Raw genomic sequence first — 18091 nt, forward strand, 5'->3', positions numbered from 1 at the left:
ACATTGTATCTATTTATTTCCGAATAAAAACATCTGTATCCTAAATGGAAACAAATAGATACAATGTTTCAACCGCTGTAAATGAACTGTCAGAACTGTCAGAAATAGCGGAGCTCTCTGCAGTGACACTTTTGCCGGCTGATCGGGAAAAATTCGATTCGTGCACCCGAAGTTTGCTAAAATTCGGATTCGATGCAAATCGAATTTTTCCTGATATTCGAAACGAATTCCACTTCGCCAGGTTCGATTCGCTCATCTCTAATCAGAATACTTGAAGAGGTCATGCTGCCTTATGCTGAAGAGGAAATGCCCTTGAAATAGGTGTTCCAACAAGACAACGACCCCAAACACACCAGTAAACGTGCAACATCTTGGTTCCAGACCAACAAGACTGACGTTATGGAGTGGCCAGCCCAATCCCCGGATCTTAATCCAATAGAAAACTTGTGGGGTGACATCAAAAAATGCAGTTTCTGAAGCAAAACCAAGAAATAGAGAAGAACTGTGGAATGTAGCCCAATCATCCTGGGCTGGAATACCTGTTCACAGGTGCCAGAAGTTGGTTGACTCCATGCAACACAGATGTACAGCAGTTCTCAGAAACAGTGCTTATACAACTAAATATTAAGTGATTCAAAGGAAAGCAAAATCTTCAAACATTTTTCAGTTTATATAGTGAATGTTTGAGTTTGTAAAGAAGAATACAAACACTGCTATTTTTTTGAACAGTCTAATATTCACTTTTCTTCAATTTTTTTAGAGGAACAACACAAATTTGATATATTTGTCTTCATGTTTTGCTTTGGAATAGAATGTGTAGTGTTCCCAATGCATTTGTGTGTATGGAAATAAAAGCTATTAGGATTTTGAGCTTTATTCACTTTTTCCAACACACTGCTATTATTTTGAACACAACTGTGTGTGTGTGTGTGTGTGTGTGTGTGTGTGTGTGTGTGTGTGTTTATGTTGCTATCAATTTCTATCTACCTGTACATTTGTGTTTTGCTAAAAAGCACATAAAGATTTTTTTTTTTAATTTTATCTACACTCTCTGCTGATAAAGTTGTGCTTGATGTTCGAGTCGAACATAAGTTCAGCTTGAACATTGGCTGTTCATGTGTTTGGAGAACGATAAGGACGTTCGGCAGGCTTTTCGCCCACAATGCCCCACAATGCACTGTGCCCTGACAGTGGATTGTGATTGGCTATAGCAACGTACCTGACCACAGGTCTGGTGCAATGCTTTGGCTAATCACAGAACATGATGATGTCAAAAGGGGGCAGGGCCACCGCACCCCCTTGTGATGTTATCACAGTATTTAAGAACTGTCAGGCCAGTGCAGCTGTCAGATGGCAGGAGCCAGCTTCGAGAGCGGATTATATTTGGGGGGGGGGAATCGGCGGCGGTGGCAGGACATCGTGATTGACATTGGATTTACTTCGGGGGACTTTTTTTTTGTTTGTTTTTTTGTTTTTAATCAAGGACTTGTCAAAGGCTGTCTTCAGTCATTTTTTACACTACAGTTTTTTTTTTATTGTGAATGATTAGCAATACCATGTACCCCATACACATTTGCATTGTGGGGGCCAGATTCTGATAAGCCCCCCGTTTGCAGACCCCCACAACCACCGACCATAGGGGCCCCATAGCACCCCCCCATGTTGAGGGCATGTGGTATGGTTTGGGGGGGCGCTCACTTGTTCCCCCCCCTTTCCTGACCTTCCGGGGTGCATTCTTGGATAAGGACCTGCTATGCATTTTGGGGAGGACCCCTACGCCATTCTTTAAAAAATGTCCCCCCTCAAATGGTTCACCTCAAAATCCATAGCAGACCCGAAGGGCTTGGTATGGATGGGGGGGGGGACACCCCAGGCCATTTTTTTTTCTTTTTAATTGCCAGCAATTTTTTTTACATTCAGCTGAAACATTTAAAGAATGTTTTCACTACTAAAATACTGCATGACTAAATAGTATAACTCCTGTGGTATGTTAGTAGCTGTGCTGTATCTTACTGCATACTCCAATGCAGTAAGATGCCACTTAGAGAATTGTCCCTGTTCAAAGTTCACGATAAAACTTTTGACTGCGAACTGAACTGGGGGTGTTCTGCCCATCACTATCTGCTGATACCACTGACTGTGGATGGGAGTTCCACATGTTTCTAACAATAAAGAACCCCTTACAAAGTTTAATATCAAACCACTTCTGTTTGGTCACATTTTTTCTTTGGAGACTTTACATTATCCAGTACTGTATTTTCAGGAAAAAATATGATAAAATGAATTTTAGTGCAAACATACATGATATAATGCCAAATCTTTTAGTAAAATTTAAAATATGGGGTTGAGTTGAGTAAATAGATACCATTCATGTCAAGTCTTAAAATTGCATGCACCTGTCATATCATGGAAAAACTATGGTGCAAGAAAATCTCCATAGATGATGCTTTAAAAGCCTTTACTTCTCACCAGTTTAGTGATAACTGTGAGCTATGGTGCTAGAATTATTTCTCTCACTCCAACATTTGTGGAAATACCTCACATGTATAGTAGGATCACAGTTTACATACAAGTGCACACCCTGTGCATGTGTTTGCATTTGTGAATGTGTGCAGAGCAATAGAGGTTATTTCTTTGAAAACAAAGATTATTATTTATATATATATATATAGTCAGGTCCATAAATATTGGGACATCGACACAATTCTAATATTTTTGGCTCTATATACCACCACAATGGATTTGAAATGTAACGAACAAGATGTGCTTTAACTGCAGACTGTCAGCTTTAATTTGAGGGTATTTACATCCAAATTAGGTGAACGGTGTAGGAATTACAACAGTTTGCATATGTGCCTCCCACTTGTTAAGGGACCAAAAATAATGGGACAATTGGCTTCTCAGCTGTTCCATGGCCAGGTGTGTATTATTCCCTCATTATCCCAATTACAATGAGCAGATAAAAGGTCCAGAGTTCATTTCAAGTGTGCTATTTACATTTGGATTCTGTTGCTGTCAACTCTCAAGATGAGATCCAAAGAGCTGTCACTATCAGTGAAGCAAGCCATCATTAGGCTGAAAAAACAAAACAAACCCATCAGAGAGATAGCAAAAACATTAGGCGTGGCCAAAACAACTGTTTGGAACATTCTTAAAAAGAAGGAACGCACCGGTGAGCTCAGCAACACCAAAAGACCTGGAAGACCACGGAAAACAACTGTGGTGGATGACCGAAGAATTATTTCCCTGGTGAAGAAAACACCCTTCACAACAGTTGGCCAGATCAAGAACACTCTACAGGAGGTAGGTGTATGTGTGTCAAAGTCAACAATCAAGAGAAGACTTCACCAGAGTGAATACAGAGGGTTCACCACAAGATGTAAATCATTGGTGAGCCTCAAAAACAGGAAGGCCAGATTAGAGTTTGCCAAACGACATCTAAAAAAGCCTTCACAGTTCTGGAACAACATCCTATGGACAGATGAGATCAAGATCAACTTGTACCAGAGTGATGGGAAGAGAAGAGTATGGAGAAGGAAAGGAACTGCTCATGATCCTAAGCATACCACCTCATCAGTGAAGCATGGTGGTGGTAGTGTCATAGCGTGGGCATGTATGGCTGCCAATGGAACTGGTTCTCTTGTATTTATTGATGATGTGACTGCTGACAAAAGCAGCAGGATGAATTCTGAAGTGTTTCGGGCAATATTGTCTGTTCATATTCAGCCAAATGCTTCAGAACTCATTGGACGCCGCTTCACAGTGCAGATGGACAATGACCCAAAGCATACTGCAAAAGCAACCAAAGAGTTTTTTAAGGGAAAGAAGTGGAATGTTATGCAATGGCCAAGTCAATCACCTGACCTGAATCCGATTGAGCATGCATTTCACTTGCTGAAGAAAAAACTGAAGGGAAAATGCCCCAAGAACAAGCAGGAACTGAAGACAGTTGCAGTAGAGGCCTGGCAGAGCATCACCAGGGATGAAACCCAGCGTCTGGTGATGTCTATGCGTTCCAGACTTCAGGCTGTAATTGACTGCAAAGGATTTGCAACCAAGTATTAAAAAGTGAAAGTTTGATTTATGATTATTATTCTGTCCCATTATTTTTGGTCCCTTAACAAGTGGGAGGCACATATACAAACTGTTGTAATTCCTACACCGTTCAAATGATTTGGATGTAAATACCCTCAAATTAAAGCTGACAGTCTGCAGTTAAAGCACATCTTGTTCGTTTCATTTCAAATCCACTGTGGTGGTATATAGAGCCAAAAACTTTAGAATTGTATTGATGTTCCAATATTTATGGACCTGACGGTGTGTGTATATGTATGTATGTGTGTGTATATATATATATATATATATATATATATATATATATATATATATATATATATATATATATATATATATATATATATATATATATATATATATTTTTTTTTTTTTTTTTTTTTTTTTTTTTTTATTTAACTGTATTGCTCTTACAAGGGAGTTAACAAACCCCCATGTGATAGCATTGGGCAGACAATAAGCACCCTTTATGGAGACTTTTAGGATCTATTAGACCCCAATGTCTTCCCTGCCCTCCAAAGCAGCGACCCAAACACAGATGGTATTTGGTTAGCTGTTTCCCTGGCTGATATAGCCAGGGAATGACTGCTCTAAAGCTGGAAATTACAAAATCATCCTCACTTCCAGGAGATTGAAGAACTGTACAGCTACCTGCATCACTTTCACTTTTAGCCCCCAGTCACATCAAAGCCGATTTTGAAATTGTGCGACTTACAGTGAAGTGACGATTTAAAAATCGGGTGACCTGCAGATTGCAGTTGCGATTTGCAAGACATCTGACACAGATGTCTATGCAAATTACAACAAAAGTAGTGCATGCATTAATTTAGAAATTGAGTCAGAACCGCATCAATATGACCGCTCTAATAGCGGACAATAGAGTGCGACTTGGTATACGATTTGCAAGTCGCATGGCGTGCAGTTCGCATGCCAAGTTGCACCCGATGTGATCGGGCCATAAAGCTGGGAGCTGGCTAAACAAAATTAGCACAAGCCTTTGGCTGCAGCCATGACCTTGTGCTTAACCCTTCACTCTCTGGTCATTTAATAATTGAGCACAAGTACGTCCAAATAGCTGAAATGGTTAAACAGTTTTCCCCAATGCTAGAGTCACTATTGAATTATTTGTATATTGTGATCATTCCCTCCTAAAGTGGTTCTAAAAGCTCGAGGTTTTTTACGCTCATGTATTTTATGCATGAAGGTAAAAAACCTTCTGTGCAGCGGCCCCCCCAGCCCCCCAATCCTTACCTGAGCATCCTCGAATGCAGCGACGTTCTTGCAAGCCTCTGCTGTCTGGGGACTCTTCGTCATTGATTTCCGCTGCTGTCAATCACAGCCAGTGAGCCAATGAGGAGAGAGTGGGGAGGGAGGGTCCGAACCGCAGCTGTACGTGTCTTATGGATGCCTAGAGCAGCAGCTCAGGGATCAGCAATTGGCTTTCCGTGGGGGCACTGCTCAAGGTGTAGGAGCAGGGAGCGCGGAGACCCAAAAAGAAGAGGGTCCGGGCTGCTCTATGAAAAACCACTGCAGAGAGTAGGTAAGTATAGACATGTTTGTTATTTATGAAAAAAAAGGCTTTAGTTTGACTTTAAGCACTTCTTGGCCATTGAGAATAATTTAAATTTTTAGAAGTCGTTCCTCATAATTGAAGTCCTCCTTTCCCCTCATTCATTTTGTTGTCCTTCTTTGGACTCTCTCCAGTTCAAGAACATCCCTACCAGAATGGGTGACCAAGCTGAACTGCATACTCAAGATGTAGCCAAATGAGAGTTTTGTAAAGCAGTAGAATTATTGCTTTATCTCTTGAATAAAGACCCTTTCAATGCACGATTGTAGTCGGCTACCCTTGTTGCATCTTGACATTGCATGCAACTGCTGAGTCCATGCTACATGGACCCCCAGATACTTTTGTTCTACCCCTAATATGCATATTTTTGGCTCCCAATACGTTACATTTTTCAGTGTTGAACCTCTTCCGCCATATAGTTGCCCATACCTCTATCTGTTTTCTATTCATAGGTTAAACAGAATTGGTCCCAGGACAGAGCCCTGGACCTGGGTCTCCCTGTGGTTATTGTGACTAGGAAGACAACAGAGGCAAGGCAACAAATAACTTTGATATAAAACTGATAAATAACAGCCTCTGGCTGATGCTACTGCCATGGCTGAAACAAGTGCTGTTGCTACTGATGTTATTATACTTTTTACCCTTTTCACATCTATTTTGGGTGGCTAGAGCACTAGAGTATTCTCTTGTACTTGCAATGTACACTGCCACTTTTCGTTTTAAATGACAACCCTGGCATTTTATTCACATTAATTTTGGACACATCAGGGAAATGTCTGGCAACAAATTATAAAATAGGTTGTATTGTTGGTCGATTTAACAAACTCCAGCTGTTGCAATGTCAACTGTTGTTTTCGGTATTGTTTACAGACACACATTTATCAAGGTGACTGCAAGCCTACAAGTCTTTGGAAACATAAATGTCAGCTTGCAACAATTTAGTGTCGATGGGCAATGTTGTGCTTTTTACATGTACTGTATATCTAACAAAAATGGAAAAGACTATGTAATCGCTCTAAAGTGACAGCCAACACTCCCAGTTTGATGTGTGTTAACATCCCTAAACTGGAGTGAATGAGTGTATTAAAAAACTCGGGAAAGTCACTAAAAAGCTGAATAAACCCATGTATGACCTAATGCCTCTTCTGGTCCCTGTCAAGCCAATGTTAGTATTGATAGAAGAGTTGTCTATAGAGCCCAGTATACAAGAGATCAGGAGATGCTGAGATAAATTGTTTCATTTAGTATTATTTATTATTGTTAATGTTACAAATGTTTGCCTGGAGTTTATTTTCAATTTAATTGTTTGCTTCATTAACCACTTGCCCTCCTGTGGATTTACCCCCCTTCCTGACCAGGCCATATTTTTGTGTTACGGTGCTGCGTTACTTAACTGACAATTGCGCTGTCATGCAATTCTACACCTAAATGAAATTTATGTCCTTTTTTTCCCATGAATTGAGCTTTCTGTCAGTGGTATTTGATCGCCTGTGCAATTTTTATTTTTGGCGCTGTAAAAAAAAACCCAACAATTGAGAAAAGAAGACAATATTTTTGACTGCTTGCTATTAAACATGTCCAGTAAAAAAAATCCAAAAATTCTAATTTCTTCATAAATTTAGACCAAAATGTATTCTGCTACATGTCTTTGCTAAAAAAAAAATCCTAATACGTGTAAATTAATTGATTTACATGAAAGTTATAGCATTTACAAATGGCGGTATAGATACTGGAATTTTTTTTTTTTTTTTTTTTTTACTAGTAATGGCGGCGATCAGGGACTTATAGTGGGACTGCAGCAGGCATTCTGACACTGGAGGGAACTGACTTGGTGTCCCTGACATCCCCAGTGACACCAATACAGTGATAAGTGCTAAAAGAAAGCACGGACACTGTACTAATGGCACTGGGCAGGAAGGGATTAACATGAGGGGCGATCAAAGGGTTAACTGTGTGCTGTTTCACTATAAGCTGTGTCCGTGTGCTTCACTGTAATCACACTGCTTTACATGGCTGGGCTGTGCTGTGCACAACCATCCAAAGCAGTGTGCACGAGCTGACAGGGAGGAGAATTGTTTTGTTTACAAACCGTTCTCCTCCCCGTCGGAGTTGCTCGGCAATCCCCGGGCAGCAGTTAGTAATTACTGTCCAGGACCCTGTGATTGACAGCCGTGGCCACGTATGGCAAAATCCTCTATACACGTGAATTTGGGCACCCGTACCACCCTGTAGCAGTATATCTGCTATAAGGTGGTCAAGAAGGGGTTAAGATTATGTTGCATAGTTTACATTTTTGTGGTGTTACTCTATTGTGAAGGCTTTTATCTTGTTTTGTCCATTACTAAAACTTTGATCTCCTCTCCCAAACAGGGAGTAGGAGGATCATTGGTAAGGCTAGCCATAAATAGATTGAAGTAACAAGCTGTTCTCTATATCACTGGAAGCAAAGGTTTTTTTTCTCATGCATCTAGCCAACAGACAAGAGTAGTGCCTGTGTAGGTTAGTACATTCTACCTGCTAACTGGCCAGGTTGAACAGAGGTTTGAAAATAGTTGCTCACAAATATAGCTGCTTCCAAAAACTGATGACATGAATAAGGTGTGATTGTGAAGAGTGAGACATTTTCCTTTGGGATGATGAAACTAATAAACATCCAGTAAAGAGACACTGTTAAAATTTTGCATGTGTGCCCTAAGTGTAAATACATTTTTACAAAAAAATTCCAAAAACAAATCAACATTAAGTAAAGTAACGATTTTGTATTGGGGCACATTCATAGCCGACTTAGGCCACAGTTTGGAAACCCCTCTTATAAATGATTCTGGCTTTGAAAGTGTTCCTATGGCCCCTTAGGTGTTCACAGCCCATTTAGGAACAACAAAGAGGCAGCAGTACAAACACATTTACATTTCATTGGTGAGTAGATTTTGCTGAGCAATGTTAAATATCTTCTATTTTTATTACTTTATTATTATAATAATTGTGTTGAGGAATATATAGTACTTGCTAGGAGTGTACATTTTTACTTTATTGTTACTGTTATTTTGGCACTGGATCTGGAGTTGTCTATGTACACAGTATACAAAATTTAATACAAATATCCAAAAAAGAGAATGAACATCCAATCAGGTTATTTTGTCAGTGGTCAAATAGATGTTTACAAGAGTACTTGGCAGTACTTTTAGAAAGAAAAAGAAAATAGATCGATTGTTCTCTTATGCTTTACACTTTTTTTTAGCAGATAAAATTTTAAGGTAGGGTTGTTAATATCAAGAAATATTGTTAATAACAAATATTGTATCATTCTTTTATGCAGGCTATTTTCTCAATCTTTTGGATTTCCAGTGGAAATTATACCTGAGTGCTGTAAGCACCAGGATGAAGTCAGATGCTTTGTCTTTTATAATTGGAAGACCTCCAGTAGAGAGAAATAAGCATCCGTAGTTTGAGTCTATAAATAGAACAAATTGGATAGTTGGCATTTTCTCGGCAGTTTTGTGCTCTTGATGAAGCCTGATTCAGGTTCCAGGCAGACTATCCAAATATAGATTGAGCATATTGTAGAGATGCTTTTTTTTGTATTTTTTTTATTAACACTTCTGTAATTTCTGTTAAAGAGACCAAGTTAAGAACCCCTCAAAGCTCATCCTTGTCAAAATCAATGTTTAAGTACTAATGCTCAGCTGGTTGTCCAGGCAAAGAGATAATTATAATTTTGACATTGCAACTTCTTAGAACTATGACATAGACAATCGTGTTGATTTTCTATTATCATTAGAAACATCAAAATGATTTTATGGCACTCTTTTGTGTAGTGCCTGGTGCCAATTTTGAAGTATGTCTGTTTCCATGGATGCAAAGAAGCACAGCACAGTATGGTAATGGAGTTAAGGCTATGCGCATGTATTAATAAAATAATTTTCAGAGACTTTACTTAGTTTTTTTAGTTTCTATATTTTACAAACTATTATTGTTTCGATTTTATTTTAGAAAATACATGCAAATTACTTTAAGGGATTATCCATTTTAACAGAGAAAATATTAAATGCCTTCTGCACCTAAAATGGACAGTGAAGCCTAACCATTTTTGACCTTAATTCATTCCTTGCATTAAGACTAAAAATGTTTAGGTATCAGTATCCCTTCTATTACTTACCTGAGCCCTCATTCAATCCAGAGCTGTGCATGTCTGCAGCTCTTTTCACCCTTTAGTTCCGTGTCTCACAGGCTTTTCTGGTGTAGCTGGAGCCATCGGCTTCCACTACTTTCAATGCCAGTGATGCGGGGGCTGGGCAAAGTCCTGCTGTCTGTCAATGGATGCAGACAGCATGGCTCGGGCGCAAACATGCACAAGTGCCCCCAGAGGAATCTGCTTCCTATTGGGTCACTGGATAGAGAGGAGTGTCAACAGAGAAGAGGAGGTTCAGGGCCGATTTGTGCAATTCCAATGCACAGAGCAGGTAAGTATGAACCTGTTTGTTATTTTAAAAAGATTTACCCTTACAACCACTTTAAAGTCTAGTCTAAAGCTAATCGATTTCTCCCAGCTGTCATAGAACCTAAACTGTTGCTCAAACCTTTGTAACACTAACCATAAACAGTTCAAGACTCCTTCAATTGCCAGAACCCAAACATAGCCAGAGCAGTTGCATGCTCGTAATCTTCAAGTACAGTCAACTAAATTGATCAGTGTCCTAGCCACTTCCTTTATGATCAAGGTGTCTGCAGCCTTTGAGCCTGAAACTGCTTATAGGTAATTATTACAAAGATTTAATCAGTTGTTTGGATCTTAGAACAGAGGTTAATATTGCTACATAGGGCTAATTAACGCCGTGAATTGGGCTATGTCAAATCGTTTTTGACCACAGATATATTGTATGTTAATGAAAATGACTATTGCTATTAGTATCGAATTGGATACGGCAAAGTGTGTTGTCTTCTCTGCAGTCTCTGTGAATGTATTTATTGCAACCTCTCTGAGAGCTTATTGGAGGAAAGGGACACAGCCCTTCACACAGTAACAGAGCTGAGGCTATCAACCACAGGGTGTGCACTTCCCTGTCACCATTTTTCTCTTAGTGTTAACAATACCCATCAGAAGTGACCCATGCTTATACCAGAGGAACAATGCAGCAGACAGAAATGATACTTGTGGTTTGATTTACTAAAGCTGGAGAGTGCAAACTCTGCTGCAGCTGTGCATGGTAGCCAATGAGCGTCTACCTTTAGCTTGCTCAATTAAGCTTTGACAAAAAAACCTGGAAGTTGATTGGTTTTTATGCATAGCTGCACCAGATTTTGCACTCTCCAGTTTTGGTAAATCAACCCCTTAGTGTTCTGGACTGAGGAAAGCACACACTATAAAGGGTTTTGCTTTGTTCACACTTCATGTCTGAGGTTTACAATAACTTTAATTCAGAGTCCCACAGTGTTCCTTTCCACCAATTCCAGTTGTAAGAGCCAGTCCCCTGAAGTTACCCTTCTTTCCAACCTATGGCAATTATTGTCTCTTGTCTCCACCCCTCTTGCTGATGTTATAATGTGCAATGTAGGTCCAGCCAACAGTGGTCCTGCATCGTACTTGATGTAGGAGCGCCGTCCACATTTCAGTACTGGAGTAAAGACTATCCAAGCACTATGTTACATCACCACAGGTTCAGGTAAGTAACACACTATTTAATTACCGTCTGGGAAAAATAGGCAGAATACTAATTATAATCTGATGATAGTGGGGGGATTTAAATATTTCAGCAGTGCCCAGAATTCTACTTTAAAAATATATTGCTTTAACTATTATGCTTTGACTTCCACTGTAGAAACTTTCTATATAAAGGCAGCTGTATTAGAGCATTTATAACAAACTTTCTATGCGCTCAGATAAAAAAGAGTGCCAAACTGTGCAGCATAAATCCTTCAAAGGTAACACCTTTTCTATTATAACAAAAAATTATATAACACATATAACTGGTACATAAGCCATTTTGTCATGCAGTGGTATTATAAAATTGCCCTTCCGTTTCAGCCTGCAGACAGCTATGTTTTTATAAAACTGTCAAAAAAAAATTCAAATACCGTTTTACTGTAAACATGACAATAAAAATGTTATTTCCATGTGATGGGTTCACTGTTTTTCCCAGTAGCTGTTCCTCAACACTGGAATTATTCATGGAATGAGTACACAGAAAGAGAAATTAATGGTATACAAATGCAAATTATGAGCAAGTAACAGTAGGTAGATAACAAAATGTTATTTAGAAAAGTGCCACACCCTTAATTAGTATAGCAGCAACTCCAAAACCCCAAAATTATTATATAATCTTGGTCAAAATAAATTCAACTATAGGAATGCGCTAAAGACATAAAAAAATCTCCCAATAAACTGTGCATAGATCAATATGAAATAAAACCGGACATTACAAAAAATAAATAATTAAATAAATTGTGATTAAACCATAAAGTGTCCAAAAATCAATATGTGAAAAGTCCAAACACTTTTTGACAAAGTCCCACAGAATAAATTTGAAACCACCATGTGCAATCCACCACCAAATAAAGTTGGGTAACTCACCAGCACTATATGCTGATCAATTCATAGACCAGCATAAGCGCTATTGCTCTGGGAGCGATGAATATTCTGATTACAGGTATAGGGTGCAATATTCTGCAGTATTGAATCCCTTAGAATGTGAAAAAACGCCACTCTGTACTAAGGATTGATTCCAGACAATCATGGAAAAGCTCTCCGCAACCACTCTCTCCTAGATGGATATGCCATAGGCATTGGAACTATGCTCAAAGGCAAAGAAAAGGCATAATAGTGCAGCGTGTTTAAAACCAAAGCATATTTTAATGTACACTTACAAACAAGGTGTCTAGACCGACACCAGCATCAAAGGCATAGGCATAAACCACTAGCACCGCTCACCGCGGGTCCTCTCCAACAGACACAGGAGGAGTGTCACAACGTCAGCATCCAGTTGGCCATGCCCTGCGCGTTTCGTCACCACAACGTCCTCACGGGAACGCTTCGCTTTTAAAACCAATACATGGTAATCAAAATGCTTCAGCTATATATTTATTCTAAAAAAAAAATCACTAAAATAACCATAGCAACACACTGACATGGATGTGATATGATTAGTCAACAAGTATGGAGATACACTTTAAAGGGCTGCATAAGTCTTGCTGGTGAGGGACACATGTAGCAACACATAAACCTTTGTAACCTTTACTTCTACTGGGCACAACAAATTAACATTAATCTGGTATTCAAATAAGACTGACCTTTACTAACAGGAATGTCCAGACATATACAAAAATAAACTGCATAATGTTACTTTTGATATAAGACACTTGACACTAAGGGGTTTATTTACTAAAGCTGGAGAGTCCAAAATCAGACTCCCTTCTGCATAGAAACCAATCAGCTTCCAGGTTTCATTGCCAAAGCTTCATTGAACAAGCTGAGGTTAGAAGCTGATTGGTTTCTATGCAGAAGGGAGTCTGATTTTGGACTCTCCAGCTTTAGTAAATAAACCCCTAAGAGACATATATTTTTTTGTTAGAAAGTGAGATAACTTTGAAAAAGTTGTTTATTTTATCTAATGTATTTGCATCCACTAATAAAAATGAAAACCCTGCAGTTTTATCGAACAAAAAGATCGTTTGTCCAAAGAAACATGAAGTGCATATTATAAAATAATACTGAAGGGGTTGGCGGTAGTCCACTGGCATCAACAAACCAAGTGCTGTCATTGATGTAATGCAGTGCATGACAAACACATTCCTTTCATTAGAGGCATTCCATTGCTTTTTATGCTAATACAATTGCATTTAGAAAGGACCAGTACAACCTATTTGCTCATTCACCACTATATATTCCCTTAACAAAACCTTATAAGTTTCAGTACTGTAACAATACCGTTGCCATTTTTCAGGTTCCACCCTAGTCAATAAGGGATTGATTTATACAGAATTTGCATTGATATTTGCACAGTGAAAGTGCATGTACATTCATTCTGTGTGAATGGGGCAAAAAATATGTAATTAGGCTATATCCTGTGCTGTTCAAATGTAGGTAATTGATTGTTAATGGAATATACCACATTTGGTCACTAGATAGAGATAAGTATCTGTCAGTGCCTGGGTCCAAACCTGAGCTTCCTGCGGTGAGTGGCAATGCTTCTTCTTGCTGAGCCACCTGGAATGCTGGACAGCTCCCTTGACAATTATTTGGATGATCCTGCCTTGACCTTGTTTGTCATGAACCTTGAACCCCTTGCTCCTCCCATGAACTTCCAGATATAAGCCATGTCTTTGCACTTCCTGTTTGCCAGATTATTGTGCTCTTCAGCCAGTATCTTGCTCCTTGCCTTCTCTGCTGTCATCCATATTTTGCTACCACTTGTTATTGACCCTTGGCTTGTTCTCGACTATGCTTCTGCCTGATCCCAACCTGCGACTGCTCATTACCGACCTTGGCTTGTTTACTGATCACGCTTCCGTTTGATCCTTACCTGCTTAATACGCTACTGGACCTCCGTTTGCTCACCTTCTGGTGGGCTGATCCTAAGGACCGTGACCTGAGGCTAACACGCAGAAAAATCCATCTACACCATCAGGAGCTCTTGTGAACACCGGTTAGTACTTAGACTCCACACCTCAGGTGAGCCCACTCCTCCACCACGGTGACCTGCCTGTGTACCTATCTTGCTGGTTTTGGTGTAAGCCTTTCTCTGCTATAGCAACTGGTCTTCGAGCCTGACCCCTGATCATGACAGTATCATGAATTTCCTATAGTATTTGTCTCTATCTTGTGGCCAAATGTAGTATTACATGTAGTATTACCCATTGAAAATACATGATGTATATTCAACCTGCACATGATATATACTATTTACATTCCTTTTTTTGCTCCATTGGCACAGAACAAATGTGCATGTACTTTCAGTGGGCAGATGGCTATGTGACTTCTTTACAAATCAAACCTAAACATTCCAATATTTTCTTATTTTGTTGGTCAATGTAGACTAGACAACTTGAAGGTTACCTAATGTGTGGGTAAAGAGTATAGGAACAACTCCTATCCCAAAACAAGTTTGTGACATGCATGAGCAGATCAGTGCACAATCTTAGCATGCCAGTGAATTGCATCATCCTGGCATAGATTATCAAGGTGTCAAGCCAAAGATTCCAGACCATGAAGAAGACCAGAAAAAATATACCAGTGAAAAAATGAAGTGTCAGGGATGGAGCAATGAGGGGGAGCAAGGACATCGCATCGCTGGAAGAGGGCCTCTTACAAGGTTCGTGTGCTATATGCTGTGCATAATTGCACATCGTGGTAATAGTTCCACAGGTCCCAAAAGTTGTTATTGGAACCTAGGCAAACATTTGAATACATTTTATAAAGTATGCATGTGAAAAGCCAGAAAAATAATTTAGTTCAAACCTACACATATGCTATTTGGTTGATATTTTAAAATAAAAACATATTGTTAAATTCTATGTTGTGTGCCTAGCATGGAGGAGCAGTGTCATGGAATAATTTCACACTATAAGTGTATATGTGCAATAAATAAAATATTTTCTATGGAAATGTCAAAGTACATATGAAAAGTAACTTCTGCATGACTCAAATATGAAAAATGAGTTTTAGTACAAATAGTCTCTCAACTGGTTGTTTAAACCGCGGAACATTGTCTGGTCTATAATTTATTATTCAAAGGCACATAACACCTACTTGAACAATAGTTCACTCAATAATTTCAGACTTTCAAAAGATGACATACGTTTGAAATATATCACAATAAAGTCACACCGAGGGCACAGTTGGAACTTAAGTATAGTTCAGACAAAATAATTTATTGGTAAAGAAGCTACATTTTAAATGAATTATGTCATAAATGAAAAAAATACGGTATTTATCTGTTATTGGTATACAGAACATTTGATGTATGGTAGGCTCCTCAAACAATAGAAGCAGAGTTCTGCATCAGGTCAAGAACCATGGGAACCCCAGCAGGTGGTAGGAGTATCATGCTAAACCAGCTAAATAGTTTGTCTCCAGTATATATTATGATATAAATTTGCTATGGTCCAGTTTGAAATCAGGGGATGGATTCAAATGCACCAATGTAGAGTATGTGTGTGTAGTGTAATAAAATTTCAGGTCACATGGCACATAGGGAGCACACAGAAATACATCATGTCACAAAGCATCTGGTGATCAAGATTAACTTCCCTGCATTTCTGTAAATACTAATATATGCCTCTGTCTCTTGTCATGGCAGATCCCAGTGACAAATAAATTCTATCCATCTGGGTCCAGCTTTAGTGTCAGTGTTTTTACTAGAAGTAAAAACCCTGTGGTTGATTTACTAAAACTGGTGCAGGGCAAAATCTGGTGCAGCTCTACATAGAAACCAATCGGCTTCCAGGTTTATGCAGGCCATAGATGGGTCGAAAATCGGCCGATTTTTCGGCCGAAAATAAAATCGGCCGATTTTCGGATCGTTAGTGGGCTATTTGGTCGGCCGTTTTTCGGTATTTTGGCAGATTTTTTTTCAGTAAAGTTGGAAAAAAAAGTGTCCGATTTTGCCGATCGGCCGATTTTGCCGATCGGCCGATTTTCGCGGCACTGATGGGCAAATCGGCCGATTTTTTACCGATAAAAAATCTGCGCATGAGCAGTGACCTGCAAGAAGAAGAAGAGGAAGAAGAAGAAGAAGAGGATGAAGAAGAGGATGAAGAAGAAGAGGATGAAGAAGAAGAAGAGGAGGAGGAAGAAGAGGAGGAGGAAGAAGAGGAGGAAGAAGAAGAGGATGAAGAAGAAGAGGATGAAGAAGAGGATGAAGAAGAAGAAGAGGATGAGGATGAAGAAGAGGATGAGGATGAAGAAGAAGAGGATGACGGTGAGGATGAAGAAGAAGATGAGGATGAAGAAGAAGAGGATGAGGATGAAGATGAGGATGAAGAAGAGGATGAGGAAGAAGAGGATGAAGAAGAGGATGAGGATGAAGAAGATGAGGATGAAGAAGAAGAGGATGAGGATGAAGAAGAAGAAGAAGAGGATGAGGATGAAGAAGAAGAAGAAGTAGGATGAAAAATAAGAATTCCAGTCCAGCAAAAAGTGTCCCTGCAGAGAGCTCCGCTATTTCTTTGACAGTTCTTTGACATTTACAGCGGTTGCAACATTGTATCTATTTGTTTCCGAATAAAAACATCTGTATCCTAAATGGAAACAAATAGATACAATGTTGCAACCGCTGTAAATGTCAAGGAACTGTCAAAGAAATAGCAGAGCTCTCTGCAGGGACGCTTTTTGCTGGACTGGAATTCTTATTTACGGGATGAAAATCGGCTGATTTTTTTTTTTTTTTTTTTTTTTACCATTGATGGTAACGTCGGCCGCTTGAACGACCGATTTTTCGTTTTTTAAAAGAAAAATCTGCCGTTTTTCTCCCCGTCTATGGCCTGCATTATTCTCAAAACTTAATTGAACAAGCTGAAGTTAGAAGCTGATTGGTTACCATGTACAGCTGCACCAGATTTAGCATTTTCCAGTTTTAATATATCAACCCCCATGACTCATAGGAGTCAATTTACTAAAAGCAAATAGGCTGTTCGATTTGCAATTTGTTAATTGAGCTGAAGCTCTGCTGGCTTCTATCATCTATTCATCTGCAAGTAAAAATGCTGTTGTTTTTTTTTTTTCTTTTTTATTTCCCTTGCTTGTGATTGGTATCCTTTGCAAAGTGAATTTTCACCACTTTCACTAAGCTCTAGAGAAAAATCCATTTATAAAGTACAACCTCCCTTGCAAAGTGAGCAGCCTATTTGCCTTTAGTAAATCATATTTCTGCAGGCAATATTTTTTCTTTTGCGGATTTCTACAGAACATGCTGGTTTAAAACCTTATCCTGTCGTGCCTGGGCCAAACAAGAAAATGGCATCAGACCAACTTTTAAGATATAAGTGGACTTGGGGCACAAATCACATTAGGGACTCTGTGCAAAAATAGTAGTTAACCCTGACATTTTAAAGGCATCGTGCCATAGCAATATACTCAACATATTATGAATGATATATCATCTAGTTGTGTTAGAATTCATAAAATGTTACTGTTAATTATGAGTTATTTTCCCATTGATTTTCTTTTTCTTTTTTTTGAAAAAAGACTGAAAATGTTGAACAATAACTTGTTTTTCTTACTTTCTATATTCAACATATCAAAGTTTCTTCAAAAATTTAGTCCAAAATATATTGATACATTTTTTTTGTTTTTTTCATAAATAAATAATCCAAATGACTAATGTGGTTGTAAAGGCTCAAGGTTTTTTATTTCATGCATGAAGGTAAAAAACTTTCTGTATGCAGCAGCCCCTGCAGCCTCCCTAATACTTACCTGAGCCTCATCCGATCCAGTGATGTGTATGAGAGCCTTGG

Source organism: Staurois parvus, unplaced genomic scaffold (genome assembly GCF_062004578.1).
Source record: "Staurois parvus isolate SC_StPar_1 unplaced genomic scaffold, SC_StPar_1.0 ptg000015l, whole genome shotgun sequence".
Classification (NCBI taxonomy): Eukaryota; Metazoa; Chordata; class Amphibia; order Anura; family Ranidae; genus Staurois; species Staurois parvus.